Raw genomic sequence first — 23340 nt, forward strand, 5'->3', positions numbered from 1 at the left:
GGATACTTAAACGTAACGGCTCGATTTATTCCTGGTCAAATTATAAAAGCACGACGTAATAATACCTATTGACTGAATATAAGGGAAATATATAGGTTATTGTTGGGCTTTTATGATGAATTAAATATACAATTATAAAATAAGTAATAATGCAATATGAATGATATCTAATTAAAATTTTGTTTATTATCATATTTTTTTAGCAACTAGTTTAATAATGTATTATTTGCAAATAGTTACCATTAAGTACCTACTATTAAGACTGTTGCAGTGCCCTAACGGGGTATCATGTACCTACTTCATAATGTTTTATACCATCCTCTGTAATGAGCATGATCGCAATAAAATATATGAACATGAATATACTTAAACCTATATAAATATTGGGTGCTCAGTTACAAAGTACGAAATTCCGTGAAACCGTGAAATCTTATATTCGTATTGTGTATTTTTACCAGTCAGGCGGAACGGACATTGTTGTTCAGATTTGTGCCTGACACAAAATTTGAGATTGAATAGGTACCCGTTACCCGACATGCTACACGATGGCATGTTCCCCGAGATATCTACCTGGAGTTTTAGGATAGCTTCAGTTTCATCACAACTAGAGCGTGATTTTGCTGTCTGCCCAAATTGAAGTATATATGAAGCTACCTACGTGAAAAAAAATTACACGTGATTTTATATATATATAAAACCGCTGGAGAGACAAAGTACAGAAAGACCTCAGCGAACTCGGCGCCGTCGACTGGACAGAAACGGCTTTGGACAGAGTAGCATGGCGGTCTTTGGTGTCGGAGGCCAAGATCCACTTCGGGTCGTCGCGCCACAGCAGTAAATAGTAAGTATATATATATATATGTGTATGTATATATATGTGTATATATATTATATTATAATTACAACCGTGAACGCTTAATGCACCTATACCGACAGGAAAAAAAAACATTAGAACTATCAATTCTTGTAATGTTTAGTTTTAGTTATAATACTTATAATATTGTCAAACCTATTTTTTAATTTTTTTCTCACCTTTGTATGAAAGAGCGAATACCTCCTAACACAAGTGTCAAACTTAAAGGGAGGATTCGACACCCAGGATAAACCTTGTTAAAAAATAAACAAATTTTTGAATTTTGAATTTTGAATTTTTATATGACCGAGTACAATTTTTTGAGAAATAAAGTTATTTACGTTTTAGCACATTTTCCTTGAATTTTCCTCTAGCAATGTTTTCAGGTTGCTAACTGCCTCCTTTAGTGTGCACGGATTTGCTCCTGTATACTTCTACGGTAAATAGTTTAAAATGCGTATATATTCTATATTTTGGTGTCATGTAGTCAGTTCCTTCTACATATGGCTGTTATAGTTTTATTTATTACCAAATACAGTTTGTTTTTATAAATATCATAAAATTTTATAAACGAATAATAATTTTCATTTAATTAATATTTTCACGCTCTCAGGGTTGGTTTGTCGCCGCAACGCCGCAAACCTCGCAAAATTTTATTGAATTGTGTTGACACTTGTACAGCGACATAAAATAGTAGAAATTAAATGAGGGCGCCACTTTCTACGTAACTGTCACATTTTTGACGTAAAATGCTTAAACATCAACAATTTAGTATGGATTTTTATTTAGTTTCATTTTATTTTATTTCTACTATTTTATGTCGCACTGTAAGCTTGCCTATCGAGTTTGAAAAATACTATATACTTATGTATATTTTAACTATAAATCTGAGAGAGAGAGAGAGAGAGAGAGAGAGAGAGAGAGAGAAAATGACTCAAATATATATATTTTTTTTAGTATTAAATTATTTTTACTTATGTATAAGTAATGCACTTTAGTAAAGTTAAAAGAATTTACTATTGCGGCTCATGGTAGTGCTAGATATTGACCTTTCAACTTTAAAAACGTTAGCCGACCTAAAAACATTGTCGGAACTAGAAACAAATCGTAAAACCCGCCTTTATATATGTATAATTTTCTAACAAAATGAAGAAAAAGAAATTTCACCCGAGTGCTACCAGTAAAAAGCTATTTGAAAATAATTTTTAAATATAGAAAACCTCGAAAAGATCGAATTTTTTCTTGAAAGTGGACTCATTACACAAAAAATCTTTTTTTACAAAATAAGTACTGTAAGTGCTGGAATGGACTTAAATAACAAATTGGACCAAGCCGAGGTTAAGCAAGTGTCTCTTCAGTATCATGATTGCAAAAACTTTTGCACTTGACATAATGTTTTGGGGTTCATTAAAACATATTCGGAATATTTATTACTTATAACAATAACGTTATATTCAAGTGTTTTGGAAACTTGCAATACGGTAAAGTTTTGTCAAGGATGTGGCTTTAGGTACTTACAACAATTTTATTCAAGTAGAAAAATAAGCTAATAATAGCAGAGGAGCCGAGGTAAGCTGAAACTGCTGAAACTTAAATATATTTTAAATAATTTACCTATTTAAATGTATGTATTGGGTTTGTATTGTAACATATTTATGTTGTGTTTTTCTATTAATCCCTCTGTCTACTTGAGGTTTTTTTAGGATATTTTTTGAATGTTTCAAATGATATTCCATGAAACATATAGAAAAAGAAGTCTAGACTTATTATAAATTTTTGATTTATTTATTTTTATTTGATATATGAATTATTAATTAATAATATGAATTTACATGAGCTCGACCGTTAGACATCTGTGACATCTGTGTCATCTGTGACAGGCGATGGCACTATAAATTGAACTAGATGTAACAAGCAAGCAAGATTTTTGCTATGAATATCCTCAAAACTAATTTTAATATTGCTTACAAAGGTTTTTTTTTTTCAATAGAAACATCAATAATCTTATTTTTTAAATGCATATAATGGGAACGTGACTTAGGAGGGTTCGGTGCACTGCAGCATTGGCTACGTCTAGCTCGATATAGTTGTCTGTGATCGATGGCGACACGAGTATAAACGCGTCCTGAGAGAGAGAAAGAGAGAGAGGTGAGAGAGAGAAATACAGGGATTGAGAGAGAGAGAGAGAGAGAGAAAAATATAATTTGGCATTTCCGCGATAAATAACAGGGCTCCTTCCCATGTTAGCCTCATGTCGCTCTCGATTTATCTAACATTATGACAATCCCATTTGCTATTTTCTATCTTTATTTTGCTCGAGTTCAATGTAAGTAAATAAAATGGCATATTAAGATAAATTACTTTAGTTCAAGTCTCCTTCATATTTCATCCATTCTCTCATTTGCATAATAAAATCTCCCGACTTTTCGGGTAAACTCCCGTCACCTGGCCACCCTATTCACATAGCAACGTCATTGACCTACGATTTTCTTGGAAATCGCGGTGCTTCGGTCTCCAAGGTCACATTCCTTTTATTTGTCGAGTTTTTTTGATTTAAAACGATTTTTTATTTCTAATTTTCTTGGAATTCTGTAATGTTGTTAATTATTATCGTATTATTTCCATGTTGACTTGTCTGATCGCGATCTTATATACCTATACATATATATATTTTTTAACGGTATTTATGTATTCAATATTATTTATTGTATGTTGCACTTGCTGATCTTTCCTAGACGTTAAAGCGAAGTTGTCTGTTGATTTGCAGTTCTCTTAACCATAATGAAATGTTTCATATACACATATGCTTAAATATACCATACATTTATATACTATATTTAATACCTGTCCGAGAGCCCATGCGATCGGTTACACGGAGTTGAAACATAATTACGTACATGTCTTAAAATATTTAATTAACATCACGGGTTCGGTTTAAAATAAATCACGAGAAGACGATTAACATCACTTTACTAACAAACTCTGTACCTGCATCAACACAGAATTGGATAAACTGACTTTGACTTGCGACCCGCCCCGGCTTCACACGGGTGGACCCTTAACAAATTAAACACCTAAACCTTCCTCAATAATCACTCTATTGATAGGTAAAAACCGCATGAAAATCCGTTCAGTAGTTTTCAAGTTTATCGTGAACATATTTATGTAACATATACAAACAGACAAGCGTGGCGGGAGACAAGGTGTAGTGATGAGATCCCCGCTTTATGACATACTCGTAAATCATATACTTTAATTTTTTTTGTTTAAAGTAACTCATATGGTTTTACGTCTAATTAAGTACTACAATTTATTTATTTAGTCGTATGGCGCAGGTACATAATATATAGGCAAACAATTAAACAGTACACTACACAACAACTACAATAATTACATTTTACTTCGCTATGTTAATGTTTCCAACCATAAAAAGAAAAACATAAAAAAATAACAAAACACTACCAATAATATTAATAAAAAACTGAGGATGCTGGAGGCATAGACGCTCCGACGTCCGCCGAGGTAAACCCCATAATTTTACTTTAAGATCGGCAGATGGTATTTATAGATACATTTGATTTTCTTGTGGCTTGTCTGCCTTGTTGCCATAATTATACACTCAATATTGCAATAGGTTTTATACGATTGGGCGTAGTATCATTACTATTTCCTACACATTGTTTATGTTTAAAATAAAAAAGTAAAATTAATTAAAACCATTTCTTAATCATAAAATAGCCTTAAAGCACATTATGTAATAGCTTCTGTAATCTTCATCTGTCCAGACAAATTAACTTTAGCTGCCTACTGTCGGACAGTGCCACTTTGATTTTCTAAAAATTCTGTAATATTCAGATTGTATTGTTTATGTGGTATACACCACTAATTTTAATCTATCGAATAAATACCTATTTAAGTTGATTAAACCACAATCGTTCCAACGCCTCAAAATGATATAATGAATAGAAAAAATCCTTGTACCTAGGTACAGTCACCAGCATAAATATATGACTGTGGGCAGCCGCGCAAAAATATCTGATCCTCCATTGGAGTCATAAGTATATGACGACACTACCTTGGTAAAAATATGTGATGTTTTGTGGCAGGCAAAAACATCGTTACTCTGTATCCGTATAAATATCGGATTGGGACGCTTAAAAATATTTGATTACTCATAAAAATCAAAATTATGTGATTACTCTTACGGTATAAATATATATCAACTGTGAAAGGAAATAAATCGGATGGCAGATGGACCGCCTATATATCTGACACGTTGGAAAATCAAAAATATGTTATGAACCTGCAAAAACGAGCCATACCTGTTTAATATAGAGCCGTAAATTGTACAAAGTGATTTGACAATTCACGAAAATAGTGCAGACTTGTCATTGTATATGTCTGTCTCACATTTTATTCTATCATCAATTTGACGAAATAAAATAGCTAAATTTTAAACACCAAATTCCCAGCACAAAAATTGTCAAAAAAGAAACAACTGGAATTGTTTTCCTGACAGAACTGATGAAAGACCCTTATAAACACAATTCCATAACACGTTGAAAGCAATTCATAATCGTCCCTTTTAACAATAAGACTGAAGTCAGACCCGGAAAGACAAAAAGCCCTTCTGTTCACGTTTTCGCTTTAGATAAAAAAGATAAGCCTGCAACTCAAATGCGTAAACAATTTAAGCGTTTGCGTATTTCATGGGCTTATTTACGCGTCTTTCTGATTTAATTTCCCACCGCATAGCTAGCTGCAGTCGTATTAGGTGAACCATTATAAGCGTGACCTACTTGGGATGTGTAACCTTCTGGTTTTAGTCCTCTCCTGACCGTCGGACTCTCCCAAATGGCCTTGCGGATTCTGACTAACTAGCAGACATTTCGACCGAAACTCTTAAGTATCAAAACTAAGCCAGTATTTCTCCGGTAGGTACAACGCGGGTGCAATATTACTTTTTGCACAAAAAAATGCTGGAGGTAATTTAATATAAAATATTATATAATAATTTAAATTCTGTTTTTGTAAATAATTATGGCTGTTATATTGTTTTTTGTGTGAGTGGAATGCTCGCCGAAGCTAAGGCGATATGGAAAATAACAGCGCTACGCCGTCTTTAATAATCCGGCACGGATCTAAAGATAAATCGACCACGCCTCAGTTTTTGCATGGACCCGGCGGGGATAAGTAGGGAAAACCACACTATCGTTAAGTAAAAAACGATCCCTTGTAAATTTGTCAAGATTATGTTGTGACGTTTTTTTACAGTCGCGTCCCACCCAATCCCACTTGATGCAATATTATGCAAAATTTAATATTATCTTCTTGGTATATTAACGGACTGGAGGTATTACTAAAGCTAAAGCCTCTGGGTTCTGGTTGAGACCAAAGGGTTAGGAACTAATGAGTTAAGAAACCTTTCGTACGTTCTGTATGCGAACAGTAATGTCCATAGATCTACTTATTAGTGCAATCGGCTACGCGCATGACATGTGAAGCCTCTGGAGTGACATATAAATGGCCACTGTAGATACGCAACCTCATGTTGAGTGTTGTGTCTAGGCAAAGTGACAACCCTAGCGTACGTACAAGTGAATAATCAGGATCAAGTGCGGGTAGTTCTCCAGCGCCGCGCAGCTAGAAGATGTTGATAAAATTCCTCGCCAGTCTGCCTGTGACCACGGACGTAATGTCACGTTCGAAACGTCAGGCCAAATAATAAAACATTATAGTAGTCAGGAATAATAAGTCATTTATAAACTAATTAGCCATTAGTTTATTATCAAAAGATTCATCTTTAGGTCAAATCTCGAAGGGAAATTTAATGTGTTTGTCAATGATAAAACATTGTAACCTTATTTGCTCAGTTCTGCCCATCCTTTTACGCTAACGCAAAACCAAATATGAGCGAGCGCGATGCACCGATAATAATATTGGATTAGAATTAAGTTTGGATTAAGTACATTAAGTCAAGTACAATGAAGGTCCTTATCGTAAAGCGCTCTAATGAATGTGAACTAAAGGTGGAAAGGGCGGACCCAAAGAATGTATTTACTGAACAGTGTCGACTTAGACTTTACTACAGCACTTTTGCGAAGTTAATCGTGAACCGGGTACTTGGACTCCCACCCACCTACTTTGTAATTTTGCTAAGTATACTTGTAAAATGCTAGTTTAATTGTTTGAACTTCGTCATTAAAAAGTTTTACTTCCATTCCAATTATCAGGTATTATACATAATAGTGTGATTGATGGTTAGTATTAGCACATTTAAAAAAGGCTTATTGTCTAGCGTTAAATAATAAGAGATACGTATTTCAATTTAATACTTTTATTTCATGAGTTTCGGTCGTGTTGTACATTGTGCAACGAGGCGTGGGGGGTAAGCGAGATTCCGTAAACGACGTCTATAATTTACGAATTAATTACGATTATATATTTTTTATGTTTAAAAATATTTAATTTTATTAATATAATAGCCGTTTAAAATATTTAACACAAAATGTTCAATCGTGGCTGAATGCCGAAGTTCTGTGCCTTCGATGCCCAACCTGTCAAGAAATGAAACATAAAAAAAAAATTCAATTCAGTATTTTAAAACTCCCTTATACCTCGACTTTAACCAAAATTAATTTTTAACAAGCAGAAACGTCTGCGATCGATGCTATTAAGCTATTAAATTTATTCTAAGCTTTAACCAAAATATTTTACTTATAACCTACTTGGTTCGTATGAATTAGTGACACCATTAAGAATATACCTAACATTAGAGGTCGTTTTTCCATATAAATACTCTCGACTTGCTTTATTGATATTCTTGTTTTTATAAGAACTAGGTTCAAATCGCGCTAAAAACGGCGTAAACAGACACCTAGCATACAAAATTGGCAACAATAAACGCAAAAATTAAAACGGTTAGACACAGATAATTTCTTTCTCATTCCGTTCCCAAAATTTCGTTGCGATTGGTTCAACTTTGGAGGAGGAAAATGTCGAGAACAAAACCTCGATTTCTGAGATTTTTACGAAGACAGTTGAAATTTTCACAGATGATGTATTTCTGTTGCCGCTATAACAACAAATACTTACTAAAAAGTACAGAATCCTCAGTGGGCGAGTTCGTCTCGCACTTGTCCGGATTTTTTAATTGGTACCTATTAACTTTAAAACTAGGCGAATTCCAGAAAAAATTATAAGACATTTTAGAATTTAAATGTAATCAGGAGTACACTGTGTGGAGCATTCTTAGTGTTTTTTATCATAAATTAGGACCTATCAACGTTTTTAAGTAAAGTCCATGATTTGTAAACCAAAAACAAGTGTAAACATCGTAAATATACAAGGGTGAGAGGTAGGTTGAAACACCTTGTTGCAACTCAGACAAACAAAAGATAAACATCTTATATTTAAAATATTTGATAAATTTCACACTTGACTTCGAAGTTTATTGATTGTAAGAACAAAAGACCTACGCTCAACCGGCTACCCTTATTAATCTCATTATTATTCCATGCCGTTTAGCCTCTGGCTTATCACAACCCTTTTTGTTTACAAATTTAACCGCTAGTTTTTTTAGATTTTTCGGATCCCAAGGGAACAAAAAAGTTTTTTTTAGGAATATATACATATACACACATACATATTACATAGTTCTTTAGGTACCCAACACCGAAGTTTTTGTGTCCGAATTTAAGACGATTCTCGCTGATTTGGCCTTAAGCGTCTCAGCGTCTCTGTACCCGCACCCCGATCACTGCGATCGTACGTGAATTTCGTCTCGGTGCGGCGATTGCTGCGGCGGAACGAGGTTCAAAGAATAACCTACAGCCCAGAGGCGCGCGGCATTTGGCGCTATACCTCGTATTTGTGTATCTTTTGCAGATATTTTGTTGTTTGAGTATGAGTAGATCATGCGTTTAGTGGAGGTCGTAAATTATAATAAAAATATATTCCCTTATGCATTATACTTTATAAGCCTCAATTAGTTAATTTGTGTTTTATCTGTTTCTTACAAATAAATACCTAAGTCAAATCGACAGATTAAGATTTATAGCTAAAGCTTGGTATGTACTAAATTGAGGCGTACAGTGCGTTTATTTTATACAGTTTTTTTTTATCCGTAATAAATAAATATAAATAATGCCAATAATAGTTAATCTATAAAATTAAAGTACCTACTAGCTTCATATACTACTACAAATATGTTATTTTTCGAAGTTCGAAGTTTTCTCAAACATTACGTGGGAATATCACGGGGGGGGGGGGGCACTTTTGGAGGGTAAAAAAAAAACAAACTATATCGTGTTACGTATCACATGAAAGAGCTCATTGTGAGAATCTCAAATGTATATTTTTTATAGTTTTAGGATAAACAGTTTAGAAGTTATTCATGAAAATAGGCAAAAAATGAGCATTCCCCCCCTTTATCTCCGAAACTACTGGGTCTAAAATTTAAAAAAAAAACACAAAATAGATCTTTACCAGGAAAACTTATTAGAAATGTGAAGTCAAGCGTGAGTCGGACTTAATTATTTAGTATTTGATCCAACCCCTACGGGTTTATTAAAGACATTTCACGCACGTTTCACATAATGTACGGAACCCTTGGAACGCGAGTCCGACTCGCACTTGGCCGGTTTTTATTACAAGCGCGCCACAACGAAATCAGCGCTTTGCAGTTATTTATTTTTTTAGTGGTAAACGGCTATGTATGATGAACCCCTGTGGACGTCAGCTGCCGCTCCGTTGATGGTTTGAGGAATGGCAGCCACCGAAATACGCAAAAAAAATTGTCATCGCCTCCCGCTTGATACTGTGTCAGATGATAGTTTAGATGCTATTGTGAATTAAAAAAATGGTTAGCCGGTTGTATCTCGGTGGACCGTCAGCTGGTCACATGAACATGTAAAAAAATCTTTTCAGTCATCGCATCCCATTTCATACTTTGTCAGATGGTAGTTTAGATGATATTGTTAATAAAACAAATCGTCGGCCGGTTGTATCGCGGTGGAAAGACCGTCAGCTATTTAACATTATTGTTAGTTTAAAAATAATTTTAATTGATTTATCCGTTTAGTAAAAATAACCAAAGTTAGCCGCAAAATGGCCTGTTTTATTATTTTTATTACGGTAAAACTGTAAATATCAGGAAAAAAGTTTAATTTTATAATTGCTGAACAATAAATGAAGATTCATATATATTTTTTGTCATAATTTTTTGTTTACCATAATACACCAAGTTGACCCAATGAAATAATTACTGATATTTAGTAAAAAACTATTTTTCATAAAAAATCTAAAGCGATAACATACGTTTTTTTTGTACTCAATTTTAGGAAGACTTAATAAGGTTTGAAATGATACTAAATATGGTATTTTCTATAAAAAGGCACCTTATTGTCGATGGCGCTTACGCCATTATAAACGATGCTCCGATATGAATTATGAATACAATGCCGCGCGATGCTATGCGGCGTAAGCGCCATCGACAATAAGGTCCCTTTTCATAGAAAATGCCCCAAATAACCTGATAGCTTTCCTATAAAAATGCTGAGTATAAGTAATTCAATTTCCGATGAGAAACTTTTCAATTACTCAACTTTCCGTGAAACACTACGTTATGTTCATGATTTTTTTGTAGCGAACTTAGACACTGAAGTACTAAAATATAGTCATATATAGTCTGATACACTTATTATGTTTAAGTAAAATTACAGGACGTTAAAAATGGCCTGAGTGGTTTTGAGAAAAGGATGATACGGCCGTGCCTCTTTGGATTATCGCTCCGTCTGTGACGGGCTTAATTGACCGAAGCGTAGCGAAGGTCTACGGTTTGACTCGCGCATTTTGCTTTTGTATGTCCGGATGTTCTCCTCTACAGATCGCAATTCTCAACCGATTCTCGTGAAATTTTGTGACCAAATTCTATGACTAAATAGAATTTTTTTGTCGATCCGGTTTTTGGAAATTTTTCAAAATGGCGGAGTCGTGATAGCTCGCGCCTAAACAAATAGTCGTATTGATATCATAACAGTATTTTCTTTTTACGATATGTTTACAGATTAAATGTCAAAAAATGCAGACATTTTGTATTGCTGGCTTTGGCGGTATTTAGATATTTAGTTTTTACTCGAGAATGAGTAGCTGAATTTCGTCAACTTAGGTAAGCACTATCATGGCGTGTTTTGCAAACATTCACTTTTTTCGTTTGCACCGGGTGGTCCCTGGTTCGATCCCCAGTAATTGTATGCTGCTACATAACTTTTTGTATTTTGTTAAGTTAAATTTCGTATTGTTTTTTTTTATTTGTTTTTTATTTTTCTAATTTGAAATTAATTAATCACGCGGGCTTTGCGTATTCGTTTCATTTTTACAAGGTTTTATTTAACTAGCCCTAAAAAATATTTTTTATTTTTGTTATTTTAATTTTCTAAAGTGTTTTGAACGGCGGAGGCATACATTTAGTTAGCTTTAAGTGGTTCTCTCCTTTTTCCGAATTTCAAACAATTTTATTAATTTACAGTTTTCTTTTATATTTATATTTAGATTTCTTGAGGTTTATGTAGTATTGATTCGTTTGTCTGAGCGGGTTTATGGAGCCAATTATTCAATAACATTATTGAAAAATTCAATAAAAAATTGAGAAAATATTACTCAACGCCTGTTTGTGTGAGTGACCTTTACACTATACATGTCAAACAAGTTGTTTAATAATAACTAACAAAGATGTCACTTTAACACAGGTGACCTAAGTAGTACCTAATTTGTTCGACAGGTGGTGACATCGTCAGGTCGAAACAGGCCGATTTTTAGGGTTCCGTACCCAAAGGGTATAAACGAGACCCTATTACTAAGACTCCTCTGTCCGTCTGTCTGTCACCAGGCTGTATCTAATGAACCGAAGTTTTCACAAATGATGTATTTCTGTTGCCGATGCCGCTATAACAACAAATACTAAAACGTACGGAACCCTCGGTGGGCGAGTCCGACCCGCACTTGTGCGGTTTTTAGAGTTTCGTGCGCTTTATTTCGTGTGGCTCCCTTAGACATATCTCCTCTCCACTATTAAGCATTTCAATACTTTTAGAAATTCAAAAATCAGCCAGGTATACAGGTTGGTTTGGGTCAGTGAGGGCAGCTACCAGATCCCGTGCTGCTACGCGAAAATGGTCTTAGAAAACCTTCCCTCAATTTCAAATTAATGAATTTTAGGGTTTACAGATTTTGAAAAAAAAAAACATAGGTACCTACAGGATGCGAGAAAAAAGGTCATTTTTGACAAACTTTTTTTGACGTGAAACGTAAGGTGCACGTCTTTAAAAACCCGTAGAGATCTCGGATCGAAAGCCGATATTAACGAAAAAGTGTTATGGCGCGGTGGCGGTATATTGTATCAACGAAAGTAGCCATTACTCGGAACTGCATGTGCTGCTGACATATATGGCGCTGATTCTGCGCTAGAAACGACGCATTCGGAGCTAAAGTGACCCCTATTTGCAGTGTTTATTTAATAATTACTCATCAGTCCATTAACCGATTTCGATACAATTGAGTTCATTTGATAGATCTTTTTGAAATATTATATAAATAAAATACGCGGTATTATAAAAAGCTGGAAAAGAGTTAAAATGTGGCATTTTTACAGGAATATCACGACTGCGTTTGTTTGAGGCCACCGTGTGCGAAAATTAAGGCATAAAAAGCTCAAATGCGCTCTTATCTACAGGCTTTACAATATAGGGTCGGGTAAATCCTGATATTCAAGCGCGCGAGGCGCGCTTTTTATACATGGCTCCTGGGGCGCCTTTTATATTGTAAAGATTACATACAGGGCGCCTGCGGCGCCCTTTACACTGTAAGGTCAGGCGAAACCCGACATTCAAGCGTGCGAAGCGCGCTTTTACACACAGGCTTTACACTGTAGGGTCGAGCGAAGCCCGACAATCAAAAGCGCGCCTTACGTAAAGGGCGCCTTTTACACTGTAAAGATTACGTACGTTTGGGGAAAATAGCGTCTGGGACATACGCGTGTGATTAAATTAACTACTGAAAAAATAAACGCCTGGTTAAAAAACAGAATGGGGAAAAACGCGGATGGAACAAAAGCTATTGGGGAACAAAAATTTTGGGTAATTAATCTATACAGTCTTCGCAATAACTTCCTCGCCACGTTTCACACCAACCACTGCGGCTGTATCCCTGATACAGCCTATCGAGGAAAACTTTTCCTGTACAGTTTGTATGAAAATGAAAACTTTTATTTTTCACATGCTATTTTTTATGACAATTATTTTTAAATATAACATTTAAAAACTTTCGCGGTTTGAACACATATTAAATCACATTTAAAAATAAAGGTAACAAAATAAATTCGCGATAGACCCGTTTGTAAATGTAATTTAATTATTTTTAAAGCGAAATTTACAAACCTACAATATATTATGCTGAAGCGATCAACATCAAAATCAAAGTGATTTGTTAAGATTTAGTTAGTGAAAACCGTTTTCTGCCGAAATGGAAATTGTATGAAAAAAGTACCTATTGTCTGTAGCTATTCTACCCTCTTAAACGTAACAGGACTGATTGGCGAGATAGAAAAATGTGAATAAAATTTCACGTTTTCTCCATAGTAAATGTAAAATTTTGTTACCTACTCAAAAATGTGACTCGCACGCCAACAGCACTAAGCTATCAATAGAAGCGTTTTTGTAGTTATCGGTAGAAGAATTCGCGACACTCAATTGATAATAAGAATAACATAAGCTTAACTTGAAAAAGAACGTTAAAATTATTTAAAAAAAATTAGCACCGTCGGGGTATGAACCATGTAGGTATCTCAGCTATTATCTGAAAAAAATTTTTACACAAGAGATTACGGATGTTACGAGCGTGACAATTAATGTCTGAAAATATCAGTGCCTTGTCAAAGAATTTTAATTTAATTTCTAACTGTACAATGCCTCAAGGGCCTATTTTAGATTTAAGCTAGTTATTAATTTCGTTTACGTAGTACCACTGTATATATCTTGTATGTAAATAAATTTGTAATTATCTTTTTTAACAATAAACATTCCATCCGCTATCTAGGTTACTTTACATTACGAATCTACTGATCTTTTGGTGGTTAGTCGGCAGGACAGCTCTACACATCCATCTTATCTTAAGCTATGCTCGCGAGGTCTACAGCTCACAGAGCCACTAGTAATAAATAATAATAAAATAATAAAACGTTTATTAACAGGCAAGGATCACCCATGAAAAATTTACTGACATAACTACAATTACACTATTTAATACTAATTCCTACTTAAAGTTAAACCTACAATAAACTTAATAGTAAGTTTTTCCGTAAATAAAAATACGATAGGCCCTTTTGCTATTTCTTAATCGATTAAAATTAGAAAACTACAAAAACAAAATGTTTTAACAGGTACTATACATACAATATACATACAACGGTATAGGTAATAGGTAGCGTGTGCTAAATCAATTATTTATTGTTTCGAGATGGAATGGAACATTATTCAAAACATAAAACTTGAATGACATTATAATATCTGTTAGAATTTTTATTTATTTATTTCGAATTAAGTTTTCTCAAACATACGTATATTATAGTATAATATATGTATACGGATATTATCATTACATTCGTAATAATAGACCGCGAAACACCGTGTTGCACTCGCTAATGTGCGTCGCAACCAAATTAGCGCTCTGCAGTTATTTATTCTTTGGCCACAATAACTCCGATATTATAGCACTTTGCTTGTGCATAAGCGAACATAGTGCAAGGAAGGCACGGAGCGACGAGCGACACAGCCTCCTCGTCTCAAAGCTGGCACACGACTGCCGGCCACGCCATTTTCAGGCATGAAATGTGGAAAAACGTTCGATTTCTTAAGAAAATATTTTTTGATTAACAAAAGCTATGTTGCATTTGTAGAACCTGTTAAAACATTTTTGTAAGTTTAAAAATAATTTTAATCGATTAAGCCGTTTAGTAGTTATAAGCAAAGTTAGCCACAAAACGGCCTGTCGTGTTATTTTTTTTTCGGTGAAACTACAAATTTCAGGAAAAAAGTCAAATATTACGATTATTGTGCGTAGAGTGAAGATGCATATATATTTTTTTCATAATTTTTTGTTGACTCATTTAGAAGTTATAAGCTCTAAAAAGTAACAGTTTTTGGCCAAAAACTGCGCGAAGCGCCTTAACTTGCCAACCAACTTTTCACAGATGATTTACTTTGGCAACAAACATTCGGCAATTTCTCATTATGACAACGTTTTACTTGGTAGAATTATAGTTAAATGGATTAATACTATGACATACAACACTTAGAATACATTCCTTCCGCCAAATAGCTCATTTGGCTAAATAATTACTAATACGATAACTTCTAGTCATTTGATAGTCCAGATAGATGCGACAACACTGCGATACAGCTACTGACATCCCGACACGCTACATCAGCGTTTCGTGGTAGTTTTCGATATACAGGAGCAAAGATTTGGAATAACATTCCTCCGCCAATAAGGAACCTGCAAAATGTTAACACTTTTAGATGCAAACTCAAGAAGTTTATGTATTTACACCAACAATCACAGGAAACTTTGAGTCATGACACTAGTTGCATATAAATTGTCTCTCGTATTTATTTACCGTTCGTTTTTGTCCCTTTTGCTTTGCCATATTACTTCTTTTAATTTATAATTTTAAGTGTATGTTAGGATTACGTCTTATGTTGCGATAATACCATTTAGTTGAGGTTATACCGTGCTTGCAGTTGCAGGCAGTTTTAGTTTTGCCAGTAGCCGCTGGCGCTAGCAGCTGCAAGCTGGTTTTTGACAGATGGTATGGTCGCATTCATAATTATTAATTGTCTATGGATTTGTTTGTTTGTTTCTTGAATGTTTTTCTTTTTTTTTTTTCTTGTATACTTGTCTTTTTATTTTTGTTTGTGCTCTTCATGTATATCTTTTTGGTTTGGTTAATATGTTTGTATATAATTAGGTATTCTTTGTGTGTAGCTTTAATGTTTTAATATGTATCTTTGTGTGTTATCTGTCGTGGCATCACCGAATGGGCCCTACGGAAGACCAGCGCTGGCTCTATAGCTAGCATTATGCTGAGTTGGGTCCATTTCGTGATGCACACTTGATGATCTCTTCTTTCCTTGCTGTTGTTGTCTGTACATGTTCGTACTTGTGTTGTGATCGTCACGAATAAATGTCTTTTATCTTATCTTTTTATCTTATCTTTACAACGAGCGAGGCGAGTCAGGTGAACTTCGACTAAACAGCGCACAAAGCCGAGCGAGCGAAGCGAGCGTGCCGCGGCAGCAGCCGGCGAGTGTCAGAATCGACCCTTTCTTGCATCGAACGATGTTAACTTAAGAAAATATTTTTTTATGTTACATATTATACTTACGTGTCTTTAAGTGTCTTTTTAAGTTGTTGTCCAAACATACAGTTGCCATTTGTTGAGTTTTTTGACTAGAATGAATTATATTTTTTTAATTGAATTAAAGTTATATTGCCTTTGTTACTGTAAAGGTTACAAAACTCGAGACTAAATTTTATGTTTACAAACGAGTGATTACATTGAATCCTTTTAGAGCCGACTAAGGGACTCGCTTATTGTCCGAGTAATAAGACCGCAGATTATTACAAGTTATTACAAAGGATTTTAATGCATAATAATGAGCGCCAACAAACCGCGTCCCGGGTAAACGTTTGTTTTAGAAACACAGTTATTTGTTTTTTATTATCTTAATGAGTTTTGTAACTGATGATTATAAACGAAGACAAAGATTCCCAGTAATATTTTTTTTAGATATTTATAGGGAGTAATGGATCACCTACAGAATACCAAAGAGGATATAACAGGATAGAGCGATATAGTCATAGTAAATTTTGTAACCACAGTAAATTCACTGCCATCTATCGACACACATTAAATTAAAAATGAAGATTTATATAAATGTGATAAAATGTATTTATATGGATAAATGTTTTTTTTTATTTGCATTAATTATTTTTATATGATTCTGACCCATGTTCTTTCACTGAAATGCGTTAAAATTGTTAAATAACAAACAAAACCGTCAACGCCCTCTATACGAGAGTAGGCCAAATAGAATAGAATAGAATAGAAAGGTGTTTATTTCTCTAGTTTATATGTTACATTATGTCCATCAGGTCGGTGGTGTGTTCGGCCTGTGGGTGTGTCAGCTACTTACAATCTACCTATGTGTGTCTAAAAGATCTGTATAGGTGTCATGTTGTTTGTGCTGTGTGCTTGTTAGTGTGTGCGTACAGAATAAATTTATATAAATTTAAAAGTTGTTTCATATTGTCCTATCTTATAACTATTCTTACAACTAATATCCTATAATCTATGGGGACGTGGAGCGGTTGCTCGCTTGCTGAGCTGCCGACTCCTGTCTTTTTTGGTACATAGTCAATTTCTCCTAATCTAGTGTTAGTTAGAAGTAGTTGTGCTGCCTGTGTCCGATGTAGGCGTTACCAGGGGTATCTAGGTCCGCAATGTGCATTTCCCTGAATCGGCGCAGCATGTCTTCATTTAAGTCTTGTGCGCGGAGGTGCCATGGATCCCAGTCGAGCATCTCCCAGAGTAGTGAAGTTTCTAGGCGTTTTGGGAACTGTCCACTAGTCTTGAGAGCCATTCGATATTGACGTTCAATTCTGAGTAGGTTGCTCTTACTGTAACGTGAGAGTAATTGTACCACGCCATAATCCAATATTGGAAGTAGACAGGCCTGAATGACAGCCAGTTTCACCGTCAGATCCGTCTTAGCGTGCCAGCCTATAATGGGGGCTAAAGCACCGCGCGCCCTTCGTACTTTCTGCACTACGTAGTCCGTCTGTTTACCCATGGTCATGGTCTTGTCTAGGTGTACACCCAAATATTTTATGCTGTTTTTATATTCAATTACCTCGTTTTTGATGCGAATGGTTCTGCGGTACTTTCTCTTGTGAGTGAACATAGCGCACTCGGTTTTCTCTATGTTGCACTTCAGTCCCCAGCGATGGTAGTAATCGATGACAGTTTCGGCGGCCCAGCCCGCACGGCTCGTCGCGCTGTTCGGTTCGGGAGATCTGTTGAGTATGCACAAGTCATCGGCGTACTGAGAAAGCTTTAGTCCGCGGATCCGGTTCCGTTGGTCCCAAACGTCATGTACATACATGTTGAAGATGATTGGGCCCAGGATAGAACCCTGTGGGACTCCGTGTGGCACCGCTTTCTCTTCCCCGTTGGTGGTTCTGAAACGTCCATAGGTTTTTCGACCGCTCAGGTAATTTTCTATTATTTTGATAATGTTATTTGGAACGTCGGCTGTTTGAAGTTTCTTTGCCAGACCCTCGTGATTTATAAAGTCGAAGGCTTTCGAAAGATCAGTCGATACTAAGGCCACGCTCTCCTTTGCTTCTAAGGCATCCGTTATGAACTTTCCGGTACGAAGTATTTGCGTGCCTGTTCCTCTATTCTTAGTAAAGCCATGCTGGAATGGCGGTTGGAGTCTGTCGGTCGTCTGTCGCAGGCGCGAAAGAAGCAAGCGCTCGTGTAATTTACCCATGATGTTTAGAAGGGTAATGGGTCGATACGATTTGGCGTCGCGGTGATTCTTCCCTGCTTTATGTAAGAAGATGCATTCTCCGATTTTCCACCTATTGGGATAGTAGCCTGTCAGTAATAGGTAGTCGGCTATAATTTTGTACCGGATGAGAAAGGGGTTGCCTCCGAGTTTGAGAGCATCTGCTTTGATTTTGTCCGGGCCTGGGGCCTTCTTATTTTTAAAACGTCTTAGAGCGATCTTAATCTCCTCTATAGATGTAGCGTCAAGAGGTTGAAAGGGCGTGGTCTTCTCTGTGCTCTTGTCCTTGTTATCTATCTCGGCTTCTGCTACAATCGCTGTGTGGACTAAAGTGTCGATGGTTTCTTTCTCACTGTTGCATCCCTGGATGTGGGGGAGTCTCTGTACTGGTGCCTTCAGACTGCGTTGGATTCGCCACATCTGGGCTCTATTGTTTCGTGGGTCATTCTCACCCATTTCTGATCGTTATACTCCAAGAGCGCCTGTTGAACCAGCCGTTTCAGACGATTGTAGGTCGTTCTTTGTTCCGTTATTCTATCCTGGTTAAAGCGTAGTCGCCACGCTTTACTTTTTGCTTTGTTTCTCTCGTCTATTAATTTATTAATCTCATCTGGAAGTTGATCTCTTTTATTGTACTCATGCAGTGGCGCATACTCATCCAGAGATTCGGTAATAGCTTTTTCTAGTTGTAGTATGTATTCCTCGCATTCTGAATCAGATGTAATTTTCTTTGGAGCTGAGTGGTTTTGTTCCATAGTTTTTGCTGAAATTGCTGTCTGGTATCTTCGTTACTTGCGATAGCACGGGTGTTTCTTATCATATTTTTCGCTCTGTCCACCACTATATTTATATCTAGTAGCCATGGCATGTGGTCTGAGCCAACCGATGTTGTTTGTCGGCATGTTACGGTGTCGAAGGCTTCCATTTCATACGAGATGATGGCTGCATCAAGGATGCCATACCCCAAAGGTAGTGGCGCCATCTGATCGAGAATCAAATTTTCGTGATTTTCGAGGCACGTTTTTTCCTTAGACTGTATCCATCTATTACGGAGTTATATCTATATTTGATAATACTTAATGCCTTATATACCTAGCTTTGTTATGGTGAAATGCGGATTTGGTTTTTAAAGCTAAGATTTTATTAATACTTTTGATCCGTGTAACTTTTTCGAAGGGTGGGTCGGGCGTACCTTTCTAAAAACTTTAACCATAAATTTCATTGCCTGATTGGAGTAAAAAGTAACTTTATTTTTGGGGAAAAATGCTTACATATATTTTTTTTCACGAAATATTATTTATTTTCTAACATTAACAAGTCATGAAATGTTTATGAAAATTAATCTTACCCACTTGTAATTATTTGGCAAGCAATTGAATTTCCACCCGCCTTCAGATGTCAATTAATTGTTATTACCGTAACATAACCTAAAAAGCACTGTTCATAAAAAGTAGGACGAAATATATTGATGTAAATGATGTAATATTGTCTTCGGTTACCGCGATAGTTACTCATGAAATAAAACTATGAAAACGGATTATATCGCGTATATTGAATTTATAATACATCCCGACGTTTCGAACTCTTTACAGCGTTCGTGGTCAACGGGTGACTGAGGAAAAATTACAAAATGCAAAAATACCCACATACTAAAATAATGAACAATCATAGACTACAAACTTTAAGGCTGGTTGTACATGCAAAATCGGTTCATAAGGCTAGTTATACACTATAATTATTTTTCAAGTAAAGATATATATATATATACGCGATAAAAAACTATGCCGGCTCCAACCCTACACCACGGACCCGAGAAGATTTAATTCCCTCCTAAATTGTAGGAGGGTATCCCAATATGGGACCGGCAACAAACTCGGCGGGACACATCTTTTCAAAACATCAGAATGTCCAGCATCATCCAACACTACGGTCTCACAGTCTATGTCTCGCTTGCTCCTTTATCAGGTGGACTACAGGATCCCAAGCTGGTGGTAGAGAAAAGCCATCTTCCCTATTAAAGTTTGGATATTTCTTAATCTCAATGGCCTCGCGCAGCATTCTGGGTATGTAACGCTTCTCCTTGGCAAGAACCAGAGGCTTATCAAACTTGATTGAGTGATTGGCTTTATCCATGACATGCTCACAGACAGCAGACCTAGGTCGACGGTGCTTGACATCAGCTATGTGTTCCTTCACCCGAGTGGAAATGCTCCGTTTCGTCTGCCCGACATATGATAGGCCACACTCACAGTCCAGCCTGTACACTCCTGCAGTCTGTAGAGGGGTATTGCATTTTACAGGCCTCAGGAATTGTGACATCTTCTTCATTGGCTTGAAATATGTTTTTATAGAAGCACGCTTCAAGATGTGGCTGATCCTGTCCGTGACCCCCCTGACAAAAGGCAGAATGGCAGGCCTGCGCTCAACTGTGGGGATCTTAATGTGGGACCTCTGGTTGACCCGCGGTATCCTGAGCTCGTTTGCCTGGAGCGCGCGCCTGGCATGCTGGAGCTCCGCGGCCAGATGCTGGTCATCACATATCCTCTGGGCTCTCTGAAACAAAGATTTGCCTACTGTAACAAGTTGACTGGGATGGTGATGCGATTTGCCATTTAAGTACCTATCAGTATGAGTAGGTTTCCTATACACAGTGCGACCTAGGGTGTTATCAGGATTTCTTTTTACCAATACATCTAAGAAGGGGAGAGAACAGTCTTTTTCCAACTCCATAGTAAATTTTATTTTGCTATGGATGGAATTTAGGTGATCCAAGAAAGTTGAAACACTACTTTTTGGAAGTATAGTAAAAGTGTCATCTACGTATCTTTTAAATATCTTCGGTCGCACAGGAGCCAATGAGAGTGCCCTCTCCTCGAAGTCCTCCATAAAGATGTCAGCGACTACTGGAGACACCGGAGACCCCATGGCCACGCCGTCGACTTGAAGGTAGAATTCACCATTCCATAGCAAGTAGCCAGATGTAAGGCAATGTTCCAACAGCTTAGCATATTCCTCTGACATGTTCTGCTCACATAACCTCTTCTTGACAATTTCAATGCAGTCTTGTACCGGTAGGCTTGTAAATAGCAACTGGACGTCAAAACTGACCATGATCTCATCATCAGTCAATGTTAGGTCTTTAATCTCACCGATGAAATGATTGTTCATTATTTTAGTATGTGGGTATTTTTGCATTTTGTAATTTTTCCTCAGTCACCCGTTGACCACGAACGCTGTAAAGAGTTCGAAACGTCGGGATGTATTATAAATTCAATATACGCGATATAATCCGTTTTCATAGTTTTATTTCGTAAATGATGTAATTTATTTCACGAAAAATATTTTTCTTCGCATTATTTATAATCAGGGATAGGTATTTAAAAGTCTATAGCAAAAGTAACAAGACTACCGTGAGACAAAGACATATTAATATAATAAATATATTTAATATAGGTAGCAAAAGTGATTACCACGCTATAATTCTTTTACATCTATGTAAATATCTCTTTTTGTAAATGTTATTTGAGTAGGTACGATGTAGTTAGTTCCTAACACTGTAGGTAGTATATTATTAAATTTATTTTAGAGGTATGATAAATACTGAAAAATAATTGCTTCAAACACGTTTAAAAGGTAGATAGATAGTGTTTTCCAGTACCAAGGAAGATATATTATAATTAAGGAACGAGAAAAATGTTTCATAATTATAAGTAGGTACTTTATTTGTTTTGTCAGGTTCATTAAAGCACTCAATTTCGGGCTGAAATGTTACGTACGACACCTGGTCTACAAAATTTGGATTTTAGTATACTTGGTCATCAATATTAGCATACTAAACTCATCAAAAACAAAAGTAATAACTAATACTCTCCAAAAACCTATACTGGTAGACAACACACGAAAGTTAGAATATGTCGACAACTCTTAAATAATTATTTTATATGAAAATAATGAATGATGATCTAGTTTCCTCAACTAAGTAAATGATGAAATTGTGGTGTATTTTACAAAGAGTGAAACGACCCGTTATGAAACTAATCGTACACGTTAACTACTATTACTACAAATTAACTATTAAGACAGTTCTGTAACATAACATTGACAGCTGCAACTAAATGAAAGGGAACAACTGACCCTATAATTAATTTCTGCAATACGTTTCCTCGCCACAAATTGCTACGCAGCCATACGCCTCCCTTCGACTCGACGTGCCTCGGTGGAGCTCTTATTCTGAAAGCCGAATATTGTAATTAGATTGTTTGGTGGTACTTATTGTATTCATGTCATTTCTCTATTGGAGCTCTTGTCAGTAATTATAATATAATTAATAGATATTTTGATATTTTTAAATAGGTACGTACAAGAAGTATTGTATGACACCTTAACAAAATTACCAGGGATTTAAAAAAAGTTACTTTTCTAGGCAGAATAGATGTCTGCTTGGAACAATAGTACATTGTGCAACATGGGGCGTAAGTTAAATATTGCATACGAGAGTATAGTTAAATCGCGAGGGCTTGCCGGAGCGATTTTATACTCGAGTTATTATAAATAATAACGGCTTATATGACTTGGAAGTCAGTGTACTATTTGTCTTAGCTAAAGGAAATGACAATTGTGCTCTAATTTCTTATGATAATAAAATTGAACTGTACTGCGTCATTAGCACATTTGAGAATAGGCCCATATAGTTCTCGTTCTCACGGCAGCAGTACGCTACATTAAATCGTAAACTTAGTTGGATGATAGGCCGCAAGGGATATTTTACAAGTGTACTCTCTTACAAGTTTTGACTTATCTAAAGTTTCACATATAATTTCACGAACAATTGCCACAGAATTTGTTAGTCTGATGTGTTAT

The sequence above is a fragment of the Cydia strobilella genome, chromosome 10 (assembly GCF_947568885.1).
Source record: "Cydia strobilella chromosome 10, ilCydStro3.1, whole genome shotgun sequence".
Classification (NCBI taxonomy): domain Eukaryota; kingdom Metazoa; phylum Arthropoda; class Insecta; order Lepidoptera; family Tortricidae; genus Cydia; species Cydia strobilella.